Here is a 13,882-nt window from a genome sequence, read left to right as displayed (position 1 = left end):
AGGTAGTCACGGAGGGTACAAGGTTTGGTAGCTGCAGGGCCAAGGTCCTTAGCCCTTGGGACTGCTTCAACAGCAGCTGTAAGCCAGTAGTTCCACCGGGTCCCTCAGGTGGGCCGAATGCTAGGATGAGTCACAGCGTTGTTTTATTAGCAAAAGGGTAGACAACCAGGGGAAAGAAGAGGTGCATGGGCAGAGCCTGAGAGGGGTGGGAAGGTTTTCCATATTTTCTCTGAGGATTACCTCCTAGCTACAAATCGTAACAAGGAAGCAGGAAACTCACATGAGCCTTTGGTGACCAGAGTTTTGGATTGTTTCAGAGTTTCAGTGGAGCCAAGAATGACCTTGAACTCCTGGTCTCTACCTGGTAAAATTGCAGGCAGGCTCACCCTGACTGTTTCTGCTTTTTTGAGGCAGAATCTAGCAATATAGTCCAGACTGTCTCCAAACTCCACAGTAGTTCTGCCTCGGTCTTCTGAGTACTGGTATTACAGACATGCATCACCATGCCGTTTCTTGTTTCCCTGGGGCAGAATCACAGATTGACTACATGGGTAACCTTCAGTCTCCAGCCCCTCCCAAGGCTCTGGACAAATACTTTTCCCCATATGTTAAACTTTGGCAGCCTGGCTGATATCCCCAAAGACAACTCCCAAGACAGGACATTCCAGAGGCCTAGACATTACTTACCTTAAAGCTGAGGACAAAGGCCAGGCTTGAGAACAAGAGACTTTTGGAACTGTCCATCGGGTTGGAGGGAGTGGAATAGGACGTTGGAGAGCCTGGAGCAGAGTGACTTCTGACTGGTTTGAACAGGCTTGGTGTCGTATGATTAGTTGGGGAGCAGGGAGATTGGGGATGCTGGTTTGGGACTGTAACCAAGGGTATATGATGGAGGGGGTAGTCAAAAGCGGTTGCATCTTGTATTGCTTTTACAGGTCAGTCCACGGATTTAGTCTCAGTCTCTTTTTGTCAACCAGTGATTTTTAGGTGGGCCCCATAGGCCTTGGTGTTAACTTTGGCCTTCCAACCCTTACGAACAAGAGCACAGTAGATACTTGACTCTCCTAGCCTTGGGAAAGCACATGTTGGACACTGCAGGCATCCTGTACAGCAGCCTGGAACTTGGGGTGGCCTGGGCCTCTGAGGGTGCTCTGGTGTAGAGGACAGATCCAGGAGATTAAAAGAACTGTTTAAGACGCAGCCCTTGTCTCTTCATCTTGCTCAGTGACAGCCTGAGGCCTTTGAGAGGAGTCCACACTGACTCCTCCTAAGACACACCAACCTTCCTCCCAGCCCCCATTCCCCACCGGCTCTTGTCTATTCTGGATTCTTCCTGAGCTCCCCACTCTTCTCTGCCCTCTTTCCCAGGGTCCTCTAGGCCTTCCATTTCCCTTTCTCCTCTTCCTTCACTAGCTGTTTTATTCTGAGATAAGGTAGCCCTGTAGCCCTGGCTGGCCTGGAACTCACAGAGATCCTCCTGCCTCTATCTCACAAGTGGAACCACCAAGCCCAGCCCTCATGGGCTTTCTTTTGATTCAATTTTTACAGTAAAGTATTATGGTATGTGCTACAACAGTGTACTGGCTGGTTTTGGGTGTCAACTTGACACAAGCTAGAGTCATCAGAAAGGAAGGAGCCATAGGTGAGGAAATGCCTCCATGAGATCCAGCTGTCAGGCATTTTCTTTTCTTTTCTTTTTTTTTTGAGCTGAGGATCGAACCCAGGGCCTTGTGCTTGCTAGGCAAGCGCTCTACCACTGAGGCAAGCGCTCTACCACTGAGCTAAATCCCAACCGGATAAGACATTTTCTTGATTAGTGATAAATTGGGGAGGGTCCAGCCCATGGTGGGTGGTGCTATCCCTGGGCTGGTGGTCCTGGGTTCTATAAGAAAGCAGATTGAGCAAGCCAGGGGAAGCAAGCCAGTAAGCAGCACCCTTCCATGGCCTCTGCATCAGCTCCTGCCTCCAGGATCATACCCTGTTTGAGTTCCTGTTCTGACTCCTAAATGTGTGTACTTTATGGGCTGGAGGGATGGCTTGGCAAGTAAGAGCACTTTCTGTTCTTGAAGAGGATTGGGTTTTAGCATCCAAATGGTGGCTTATCCATAGTTCCAGGTCCAGGCGATCCAGTGCTCTCTTCTGACCTCTACAGGCACCAAGCACACATGCAGTGCATAATACATACATGTAGGTAAAACAGTCATACACATAACAAAAGTAAATCTTAAAAGTTTATGTTCTTTGGGATTGGTGAGATCGCTCATCAGTTAAGGGCTAGCTACTGTTCTAGAGGATCCGGGTTTGATTCCAGCACCCACGTGGCAGCTCACAGCCATCTGTAACTCTAGTTCTAGGAGAGCCAATGCCTCTTCTGGCTTTCATGTGTACCAGGCACACATGTGGTGCATAGATACACATACAACCCAAACCAACATACACAAAAAATAATAAAAACAATAAATAACAGAAAGTAAACAAAACAAAATGAGACCTAGTTTTATCCTTAGAGCTACCATGCAGGGAAGCCTCAGAAACTGAGTTTGTCTGGCAGGGTCTGGTAACACTTTGCCTCCAGACCTCTGTGTTGTGGGAAAACAAATGGAAATGTGATCCCTTGAAATCTGCAAGCTCTGGACCCTGACATAGGCAATCAACTTGAAAGCTAAGCAGAGTCTGGCTTGGTTACTATTGTCTGGGAGACCACCTGAGAATACCAAGTACTGTAAGTGTCGAAAATGAAAAAAGGAGTTGCGTGTGATGGCTCACACTTTTAACACCAGCATTGCAGGGGCAGGGGCAGGTGGATCTACATAGGTCAGAGGACAACTTTCAAGAGTCAATTCTTTCCACCATGTGGGTTTCAGGGATTAAACTCAGGTCACCATCACCTGTGCCTAAGATTAAGAATAAATTACCTTGTAGGGCTTTATGTATCAGACAAATGTTCTACCACTGGGTTACATCCTCAGTCTTTGGATAGAAAATCTTAAGACTTTTATGACTGCCTAAGTGGGGTGATCAGGCGAAAGGGGAGCTGGGCAGGCTGGACCATCAAGCTGATTAGAGGAGGCAAGAGAATGAGAGACAGGAAGGTGATTAGTGCCTTTGTATATTAGGTTCTCTAGGACCTGCAGGTGGAGATTTCTGTCGGGGGAGAGTCTCCAGCTCAGCACAGGGCAAGATCTAGGAACACTTGGGGTGGAAGTGGGGACATGGCACTATCATGAGGGGAGTATTGCTGAGTGATGAGAAAGGAAGAGCAGGAGGTTGGAGCCAAGGGCTGACCATACTTACAGGATGGACAGTGGAAGGGGCCTTGATGGAGGAAGCATAGAAGCAAACTGAGTCCCAGATGTGGAGATAAGGAGGCAAGAAGGCCCCAGGTCAGTGTCAGAGCAGGTGGACTTCAGGTCGGTGGCAAGGTATTACTGGTGGTCCATAGGGCACCTTCTCTGGAGCCTCCAGGGGAGAGTGGGAAAGTGGAGTTTTCTCCTTGTATATGTTTCTAGACAGTATCAGTTGGAGTACCTGGTTGTCCTAAGGACCAAAAGAACTTACTGGAAGGCTATCAGGAAATGCTAGAGGAAAGCAGGATCAGAGTCAGGAAATGGGCAGGAAGCAAGCACCAAGAAGCAGGAAGTTTGATTGTCTTTTAACTGGAACTGCCTGGGATGCTGCCACAGGGGACACACTGCCAAGATGCATGTGGCAGGGCACAAAAGCACAAGGCACAAAGGCATAGCCCCCCTGGGTGGGGTGTGGGTGGTGCTGGAATTCACAATGTGTTCTGCTTGAATGGCCCTGGTATGTCCTGAGTCTCAGGACTAAGAGAGTTATTATGTTTTAAGTGTTCTTTTTTAAAATAGGGGCTGGAGAGATGACTCAGCCATGAAACAAGCCAGGCATCTTGCACATGCCTGTAACTCCAGCTTCAAGGAGAGAGTAGTGATTACTGGGGCTTGCTGGCAAGAAAGCATGAGCCCCAGGTTCAGGGAGAGACACTGCTTCAAAGGAATAGTTGGAGAGTGATAGAGGAGGGCACCCAAAGCCCTCTGTCAGTCTGCATACACAAGCATGCAGCCCTACCCACACATATTCACAGATAAGTAATCCCTTTCTTTCCCTTTCTTTCTTTCTTTCTTTCTTTCTTTCTTTCTCTCTCTCTCTCTCTCTCTCTCTCTCTCTCTCTCTCTCTCTCCTTCCTTCCTTCCTTCCTTCCTTCCTTCTTTTCTTCCTTTCTTTCTTTCTTTCTCTTTTTTTCTTTTTTTGTTGTTGTTACAGGGTTTCTCTGTGTAACATTGGCCTTGAACTCACTGAGATCCACTTGCCTCTGCCTCCTCTGCTGGGATTAGGTGTGGGTGCTACTGGGCGCCTGAGCGCCCTGCGGGGGGGAGTGGGGGGGCAGTTGTAAATATTTTTAAAAATTAAATCAGGGTTAGTGAGCTGGCTCAGTATGTGACCTGAATTTGATCTATAGGACCCGCAGAATGGAAGGAGAGAACGGACTCCTGCAAGTTGTCCTTTGGCCTCGATGCACACACCTTTGCATGTACACTGTATTCCCCCACAAGAAAATGCAAAAAGAATTTAAAAAACAAAAACAACATTTTTGTTTTTTTCCTGACAGGGTTTCTCTGTGTAACCACTCTGGCTGTCCTGGAACTTGTTTTGTAGGCCAGGCTGGCCTTAAACTCACAGAGATCCACTTGCCTTTGCCTCCTAAGTGCTGGGATTAAAGGTGTGCACCAGCACTGACAATCCAACCCAGCTGTGCAACAAATACTCTTATGTGCTAAGCCATTTTTCTATTCCCTTGTTTTTCCCAGACAAATCTCATATGGCTCAGGATGGCTGACTTCAGATTTGCTGTATAGTCCAGGCTGGATTTGAAATTTTTCCTTTTCTTTCAGTATGTGTATTGGTGTAGGGCAGATGTTGGTTCTGTCCTTCTACCAGTGGGTTCTGGGGATTGAACTCAACTCAGGTAAATCAGATTTGGCAGCAAGCACCTTGACCTGACAAGCCATCTTGATCCACCTCCCCACCCCCGAAACCAAACCAAACCAAAAACATTTATGTAGGGGCTGGAGACATGGCTCAGCAGTTAAGAGCACTTACTGCTCTTGCAGGGGACCTGGGTTCGGTTCTCAGCACCTATATGGTGGTTTACAACCACCCGTGACTCCAGTTCCACAGGATCCAACACCTTGTTGCCTCTGTTGGCATCAGATGTGCTGGGCTTGCTTAGCAACCCTTCCCCTTTTCTCTAATCCCTCCCTCCTTTCCCTCTGAGGTCAGTCTTTCAGACCTTGATTCTTTCCTTTCCCTCTTCCTCCCTCCTTCTCTTGCTCTCCTCTCCTTTCTAGCTCTGAGGATCAAAACTAGGGCCAGGTGGTGGTGGACAAGTGCTCTGACCTGCCTTTGTTTATCTGGCTCTGCCTTGAAAACTCCAGATCCCTTTAACTGTAGATAACAAACCAAAACAACAAACTCCAACAAAAATCTCATAGTCGTCCCCCCCACGCCAAGAAAGCCCCCAAATAACTAAACCTGTCAATGTATAACCTTTGTACTTGGGAGACTGAGACAGAGGGCTGCCACAGTTCCAGTCCTGTCTGGATTACACAGTGAGACTCTGTCTTAGAAAACCAAAATCCCAAACTGAAATGGAACCAAACAAAACACCTTAGCCTGAGTAGGAAGGTATGCTCCCTTGTTCTGTAGCAGAAATAAAAGCAGGTTCTTTTCCGCAGCGTATAGCATCCTCTGTGGACGTTATTTCTAACAGCAGTCTTGTCAGGCAGCTAGAGTTAAGAGCTGTGCTTTGTCGAGAAAGTAACCTTTAACTTAAAAAGCTTGTGATGCTGATTGCCTGTCTTATTTAATAATGCGTTGCCTTGGCAATACGATTTAAATTCTCATCTCTGTTTTCTAGAAGGTATAAAGACCTGTGCATTTTCTTTGTTAAGCCAGAGGGGGAACATTGGTACATCCCTCCTTTCCCAAGTGCATGAAGTAAGATAAGCTCAAGGTCTGAAAGATCTTCCCTCCCTCCTTCTTTCCCTCCTTCCTTCCCTTCCTTCCTCTCTTCCTTCCTCTCTTTTTCTTTTTTGGTGTTTTGAGTCAGAGCCTTACTATGTATCCGTAGCTGCCCTCAAACTCACAGAGATCCACCTGCCTCTGCCTCCCAAGTTCTGGGATTAAAGGCGTGTGCTACCATGCCTGGCTTCTGGAAACTTCTTAACCACATAAGAAGTTTGAAAATCTGATGTTTTTCTTCTTGCTGTTCATTTGTTTGGACATGGGATTGTCTTAGACTGTTTGGTGTGTTATTCAGTGTTACATAACTTTTCTGGGGAGGCTATTTCTCTTCACCTTAGCTAGAGCAGCAACAACAGAAGAAAGAAATAGTTTCCACCCAAGGTTAGCTTGCTTAGTGACCAGTGAGCCCACAGGTCCTCTGGAAGGACCAGCCAGTGCTCTTAGCCACCACGCTGTCTCTACAGCCCTGGTGGTGCAGATTTTTCCAGGTGACTATTCTGCCCTGGGTAGCAAGAAGAGGAAACTGGAGGTGCTGGTGGTTAGGGACTCTGACCGGGGACCACTCTGACTAAAAGCCCTGGATTGCAGGAGCTTGAGTGTTTCAGTATTCCCAGCTAGCTGTCTGTGGGGACTATCCTAAAGGACTGTGCCAAATGTGCCAACACCTTGACTTCAGACTTCTGACTGCCAGAACCGTGGACAATCAGCCCATTATTCTGAGTCACCCAGTATGTGGCACTTAAAGAAATCACCTATGAACCCCATCTCATGTAATCTTCTCAGCAATTCCTTATCAAAGGGCTTTTTAGACTTCTTGGACCATATTCACCATTAAAAACAGTGTACATTATGACCTGGCAGATGTTATGTGTGTGTTTTCTCTTTGTAAGTTCAAAAGGAGGTTCAGCAGGTAAAAGTGAAAGTGCTTGCCACTAAGCTCAGTAACACGAATTTGATCCCCAGGAGGAGAGAACTGCTTCCCCAAGATTGTCTTCTGATGTCTGCACATGCTCAGTGGCACCCATGTACATGTGGCATGGACACACACATACTAAATAAATATAATAAAAAACCCTCAAACAAAAGCTTCAAAGAGTACTCTTTACCTCATATGTGACACTGTCCAAACATATCCTAAACTACTGCATTTAGAAAATTCTGGAGTCTGGGGGCTGGAGAGATGGCTCAGAGGTTAAGAGCACTGACTACTCTTCCAGAGGTCCTGAGTTCAATTCCCAGAAAGCACATGGTGGCTCACAACCATCTGTAATGAGATCTAGTGCCCTCTTCTGGCCGGCAGTCATACATGTTGTATACATAATAAATAAATAAATCTAAAAAGAAAGAAAGAAAGAAAGAAAGAAAATTCTGGAGTCTCAAGGGCAGATCAGTGGCAAAGGGCTTGCCTAGCATGCACAAGATCATGGACTAGAGAGATGGCTCAGTGGTGCGAAGCACTGGCTGCTCTTCCAGAGGACCTGGATTTGATTCGCAGCATCCCACACGGTGGCTCACAACTGTAACTCCAGTTCCAGGAGATTCAATGCCCTCTTCTGGCCTCTTCCAGCCTCTGTGGACACCAGGCACATGCACATACACGCAGACAAAACACTCATTCAAATAAAATACTTTAAAAACATTGCTGATGATGGCTTACACATGGGCTACAGTCCACGCTTTGAAGCTTGTCTTAAGATGGAACCTCTCAAGGGTGGAGGCCCTGTCATCATTTCTTCAGCTGCAGCAGCTCTTTCCTGGGAAGGAAGTGAAAGCTCAGAGACATGCCAAAGGTCATCCAGCTCAGAAGAGGAATCAGTGTTGAGACAAAACCTTGGTTAGCTTCTACATTCCTGGCATGATTCTGCCATGACAGATCTGGTTCCAAGAACACACCACTCTGTGGGTTGGAGAGATGGCTCAGTAGTTAAAGAGTACTTGCTATGAAATTATGAGGACCAGATTTCAGACCCCAGCACTCAGGTAATAAACCAGGTGTTCCACAAATGCCTGTAACTCCAGCCCTGAGGCAGACTGTTTGGCAGAGAGGGCAAAGATGCTCACTAAGCAAGGGCCACACAAGGCACATCCTTCAAAGACACACAATGAATACTTGCTCCAACCAGGCCCCACTTTCTGGTGTATAGGCGTCACCCTTGGATAAGATGATGCTTTCTTTTTTTAAGATTTATCTAATTTGTGTGTGTGTGTGTCTTTGTCTGTGCCTGTACACATGTATGTCCCAGTGTGTGTGTGTGTGTGTGTGTGTGTGTGTGTGTGTGTGTGTGTATGTGTTTGTGTGTCTTTTCTGTGCCTGTACACATGTATGTCCTAGTGTGTGTGTGTGTGTGTGTGTGTGTGTGTGTGTGTGCATGTGTTTGTGTGTCTTTGTCTGTGCCTGTACACATGTATGTCCCAGTGTGTGTGTGTGTGTGTGTGTGTGTGTGTGTGTCTTAGTTACTTTCCCTATTGCTGTGAAGAGACACCATGACCAAAGCTACTTATAAGAGGACATGTTTATTGTGGGTCATGGTTTCAGGGGGTTAGAGTCCATGACTATCATGGCAGGGAGCATGGCAGCAGGCATGGCACTGGAGCATAGCTGAGAGATTACATCCTAATCTACAGGCACTAGGTAGAGAGAGATAACTGGGAATGGCATGGGCTTTTGAAACCTCAAAGCCTACTCCCAGTGACATACCTCTTCCCCAAAGGCCACGCCTCCTAGTCCTTCTGAAACAGTTCCACCAAATGTGGAACAAGCATGCGAACACATGAGCCTGTGGGGTGGGGTGGGGGGTGTTCTCATTTAAACCACCACCATGTGAATGCACACTCGTGTGCGCATGTACATGGAGGGCAAAGTTTGACATGGAACATCTCCCTTCATCACTCTCCACCTTAATTTAATTTAATTCTTTTGAAGACAGGGTCTTACTGTGTAGCCCTGGCTGGCCTGGAACTTGCGTTGTAGATCAGGGTGGCCTCAAACTCACAGAGATCAGCCTGCACCTGCCTGAGTGCTGGGGTTAAAGGCAGCCACCACCATGCTGGGCTTCTGCCTTATCTTTTGTGACAGTGTCTCTCACTGAACCCAGCTCTTGCCATTTTGGCTAGACTGGCTGATTAGAGAGTTCTCCCATCTCCCAGGACCTCTGCCCTCCAGCACTGGGGTTACAGGTGTGCCAGACTTTTTGGCAGGTGCTAGGAACCCGAACTGTGATCCCCACAGCTGTATGGCAAGCACTCTGCCCACCGAACCATCTCCCCAGCCCTCTTGTTCTTCTTTAATTACCATTTTCCTGTTTATCCCCACACATCCCCTTCCTTCCCCGCCAAGCCCTCTCTCCCAGCCACCTCCTCAGTGTCTCCCAGTGATCCTGCACCCCACTTCCTCTCTCTGATCATCACCTCTCCCTCCTCCAGGCTGCCTGAAACCTGTTGTCTGCTGAGGCGCCCTGAGCCCCAATGTGTGTGTAAGTGTGGCTTTTTCTTTCTGGATTCTGAAGAAAGCACAGGCGAACTTGAAGCAAAGCAGGGTAAGAGTCCAAGCAGAGGAACGGCATGAAGGAGTGAGTCTGCAGTCTGTTCAAAGACCAGGAGAATTCCGGAATCTGTAGGAGGCCTCATTCACCCAAGAAGCTTGAATGTGAAGGCCTTTGGCTAAGGGGCTTGCTTTGGTTTTTGGAGATAAGGTCTCATTTTGCATCCTGGGTTGGCCTGGAATTCCTAGCCCAAGTTGGCCTCAAACTTGAGATCCTCTTGCCTCAGCTTCCCAACTTGAGATTATATGTACCTAGCTTTGGGTTTGCTTTTTTTTTTTTTTTTAGGCAGAGTCTTATATCTAGCTCAAGTTGGCCTATAAACGCATGATCCTCCTACTTCTACATATTGAAAGCTGAGATTATCCTAGGAAAGTACAAGTGTGTGTGTGTGTGTGTGTGTGTGTGTGTGTGTGTATGTAAGTTTTTTTAAAGGTGTATTTTTTATTTGATTTGGATGAGTTTTGTCAGCATATATGCATATGTATGTGTGTGCCATCTTTGTGCCTGGTGCCCATGGAGGTCAGAAGAAGGGATCAGATCCCTCAGAGCTGCTGTTATGGATGGCTGGGAGCCACCAGGCAGGTGCTTGGAATTGAACCTGGGTCTCCTGCAAGAGCAACAAATGCTTTTAACCACTGAACCATCTCTTCAGCCCCTGGTTTTCAAAAGGCCTAAAACCGAGGGCTGAGGCTATAGAGACAACTCAGAGGCTTATAGCACTGGCTGCCCTTGCAGAGGACCCAGGTTCAGTTCCCAGCATCCATATAGTGGCTAACAACCACTCATAACTCCAGTTCCAGGGGAATCCGATATCTCTCTGTCCTCCACAGGCACCAGGCACAAAGATGGTATACACATACATATGTACACACGCAGGCAAATATGCATACACATAAAATAAATAAATAAATCTTAAAAAATAAAGGCTGAAAACCATAAAAGCAATAGTATTTTGTGACACGTGAAAATTATGTTATATTCAAATAGTTTTATTACTATACAGTCATTCTTATTTGCTCTAGCATATTATTTATGGCTACCTTCAACTGCAGTGAGAGAGACTATGTAATACACTAGTGCTAATGTGTATCCTTCATTTTGTCTCTTGGCTTGTAGAGTCAAAAAAATGCCTGCTCTCTGGCCTTTTACAGAATGAATTTGATACTTCTGAATTGAGGTATTGTTTTAGCACTTTATGCAAGAGTCCTGCAGTGTGATGGAGGAAACAGGATTCATTTGAGAGCTGTTTAGAGGTAGACTGGGCACAGGGATACAAGTCTAGGCTGACTTCCAGCTCTCTGGCTTGAGCAACCGTGTGAATGGTGGTTCCAGGAAGGCAGAAATACCAAATACCAGGGCCAGGAGGACAAGGGCTGGGAGGGAAAGAGAGAGCTGGTCGTTTTTAATGGAATAGTCAGACTTGGGTTTCCCTGGTTTGTCATGAAGGCAAAGGCCTAAGAAGCAATACCATCTAGTTCTTTAGAGCCCAAGGCTGGCAAGGGCACCGTGTTGAAAGAGCACTCTTGCTCTGAAGGTGAGCAGGTTCCAAATGCAATTTCAGTTAGGAGTCAGTTCTGAGCCCTGGGAATCCTGAGTTAGGCTGAGAATGAAACCAAGGACTCTATAGGTCTTGGGAGACTCTGCAAGGATAGGTCACCCTAAAGGAAGAATACGAGGGCTTCAGGCTAAGGGGCTTGCTTTTGTTTGTTTGTTTTTGAGACTTAGATGGAGCTATTCCCAAATGTCAAAACACCTTGCATCTGTGGCCTCACTGATGGTATACTAGTCAGAGAGGGAAGGGCCAATTTCTGAATGTTTATAGTGCCTTGTGAGCCTTCTGTGGATTTGGATTCTCCTAAACTTTGGCAGTAGTTGCTGAGGTGACCAAGATCACGTACTGTATCATTTTATGTTGTGGTATGTTGTCAGGGGAACCTGGTCCAAGCAAGGCAAGTATCAGATTTCTTGGGAAGTCTATTTCCTGTGTTGCCAGCAGGTGGCGCTAAAGTGACACGGTGGAAATGGAGATGGGGTGGGGCTTTGAGTGTAGGAGAGATTCTAACTTGTTCCTCTTTGGGCAGTCCAGGAAGAGGTGGTATTTACAAAGCGACCTTATTCTCTCTTTACGAAAAGGGTGCAGTGTTTGGGATAGATGGATGCCCATGCAATCGCTCTCTCCATTCTGGCTCATACGTTCCTTGGTTTGCAGAGCTTTCTTGAGAGGCTTGCAGGACCCAGATTCCACCTGGAGTTTACACCCCTTCCTGCCCAGCTGCTCCTGGACACTCTTCCAACCCCGTCATGTTAGGATGGGAGATTTCTTCTTTCTGGCCTGTGGGATACAACTCTAGACTTTGCAAAGCCAGGAGAGAGTACAGGGTAAGCCCTGGCTCAGAAACTAGACCTAGTCTGGCCTTTAACTGTGTCAGCCTCTTCTGTGGTGTTGCTGATGGTACAGACACTAAGTGCTTTTTACCAGCTTGCCTCATCCCTCTGACACCTGGAGGGGGCTTGGTCCCCTTTTAGAGATGAAGACACTGGGGACAGAAGGCATGCCTAAGGTTATTTGGTGGGGGCATGGAAGGACCATGGTGAGGTCCCCAGGACAGGAACAAGTGTCAAGTGTGAGATGCTGCTCCTATTTCTGATCCTGATGCTAGACTCACTCCCTCCTTCCTTGTCTTCAGTAGAGGCAAGTTCCACTGACCCCAAAGCGTCCGACGCTGTCCGCCTTCCTCAGTCCTTCCACCTCCATGCCGTTGACACAGGCAGGACATTCATCCCTAAAGGGGACCTAGGGCTACAAGGGAGCATTGGCAAGCCAGCAGCCTTCAGAGGGTCTCAGCTGAGGCTGCTGTGCTGGTGGTACAGGGGTACAGGACTTATATCTGAGGGTCATTCCCACACTGCTGTATCTCCCGTGGCTTCTGGCCAGCTTCTCCTTGTTTACCTCTTTAGTGGGCTATCCTTGCCCATGGTGTTGGAAGATTCCAAGTTCCTGCTCTGTCCACTCCCCAACTAGGTATTGCCAGAAAAGGATGTCTGAGGCCCAGAGGATGAAGGAAACCAACCATGCCAGATGTCTTCTTCCTCTTTTACCTTTCCATGTTGATCCTGTCCAAAGGTGAAGGCTCAGTTGAAGAGGATGACCTTCCCAGATAGAGGAGGACCCCTTTTGAGTTGGGGTATTCCAGGAGATGCACTCCTCAGCTAGGCCCCCCAAGCTAGCTTTTTTGTTTTGTTTTTGTTTGTTTGTTTTTAAAATCCCACCTAGGACCTCAGCCCTCTAGGATAGTTTTTTTTTTCCTCTCAAACTTTAGCCTGTACCAGAATCACCTTGAGGCTGCTGGTTACGGACAGCTGGTTTCCATCCTCAGAATTCCCATTTTAGTAAATGTGTGGTGACCCCAGGGATTTACCTATATAAGTTCCCAGGTGATAGTGGTGCTCCAGGTCTGGGCCACTGTTAGCTCAGCAGGCCTTGTCTGGCTCCTGGGAATCATGGCAAACCACTGGACTATCCAACACAGAAGAAAATCTTTGCTCATCTGTGTACCCTGGACCACACCAGATGATCTAAAATAAAAATATGATTTGTGGTGGAGGTCTTGGATCACATTCTATCAGTTAAACATCTAGAGGGGCTGGGCACTAACTGAGGCCAGCCATGTGGACAGTCAGCCATGTCCCTATGCTTAGCCTCTAATAAAAACACCAGACACCAAGGTTCTGGTTGGCAGTATGTTATGTAGGCTGTATCACTGCTGGAGAATTAAGTATTCTGTGGCTCCCTGGAAAGGGAACTGGCATTCTGTGTCTGGTTACTCTGGGGCTCTGCTCTGGTCACTTTGTTCTGCTGCCATTTTCCTGAGTTCTTACATTATGATAGTGACTCCAGTAGCTTTGTAGAGTTCTGTATGTTTCCCAGCAAATCACTGACATTCAGGTTGGTCCTGGGATGCCTAGCCACTACTACATTTTGATATCACTGCTCAGGGCTGTGGGGCTAATCTCTTTAGGTTCATTTTCATTAGACTTTGGGAACCACCATTACCAATATACTGTTTTATATTGTGGCCTGAGGGTTATCCTGATGGACCTCTGTGGTCTAGAGTGTCCTAGGTCTGTCATCTCCACAGTCTAGGGGTCAGGAGGTTGTAGACTACCTGGAAGTCTGGGTGTTGCTTTGTGAGATATTCCTAAGTAATTCTCCTGGGTCTCTGGGCCTTAGTTCCCCCATCTACAAATGGGGGTTTGGAAGAGTTCTGTTCTCTCTGATATGATAAGGTCCTAGAGCA

At 47.2% G+C, this 13,882-nt stretch overlaps 1 protein-coding gene across 2 annotated transcripts in view; it reads left to right on the top strand.

Annotated features, from left to right (window-relative positions):
* LOC118594502 (solute carrier family 22 member 19-like) overlaps window positions 1-13,882 on the top strand; it is a 703,508-nt gene that overhangs the window by 507,959 nt on the left and 181,667 nt on the right. The window lies entirely within an intron of this gene.

Source organism: Onychomys torridus, chromosome 1, assembly GCF_903995425.1.
Source record: "Onychomys torridus chromosome 1, mOncTor1.1, whole genome shotgun sequence".
Lineage (NCBI taxonomy): Eukaryota > Metazoa > Chordata > Mammalia > Rodentia > Cricetidae > Onychomys > Onychomys torridus.
This window is presented reverse-complemented; position numbering and strand designations above follow the sequence as displayed.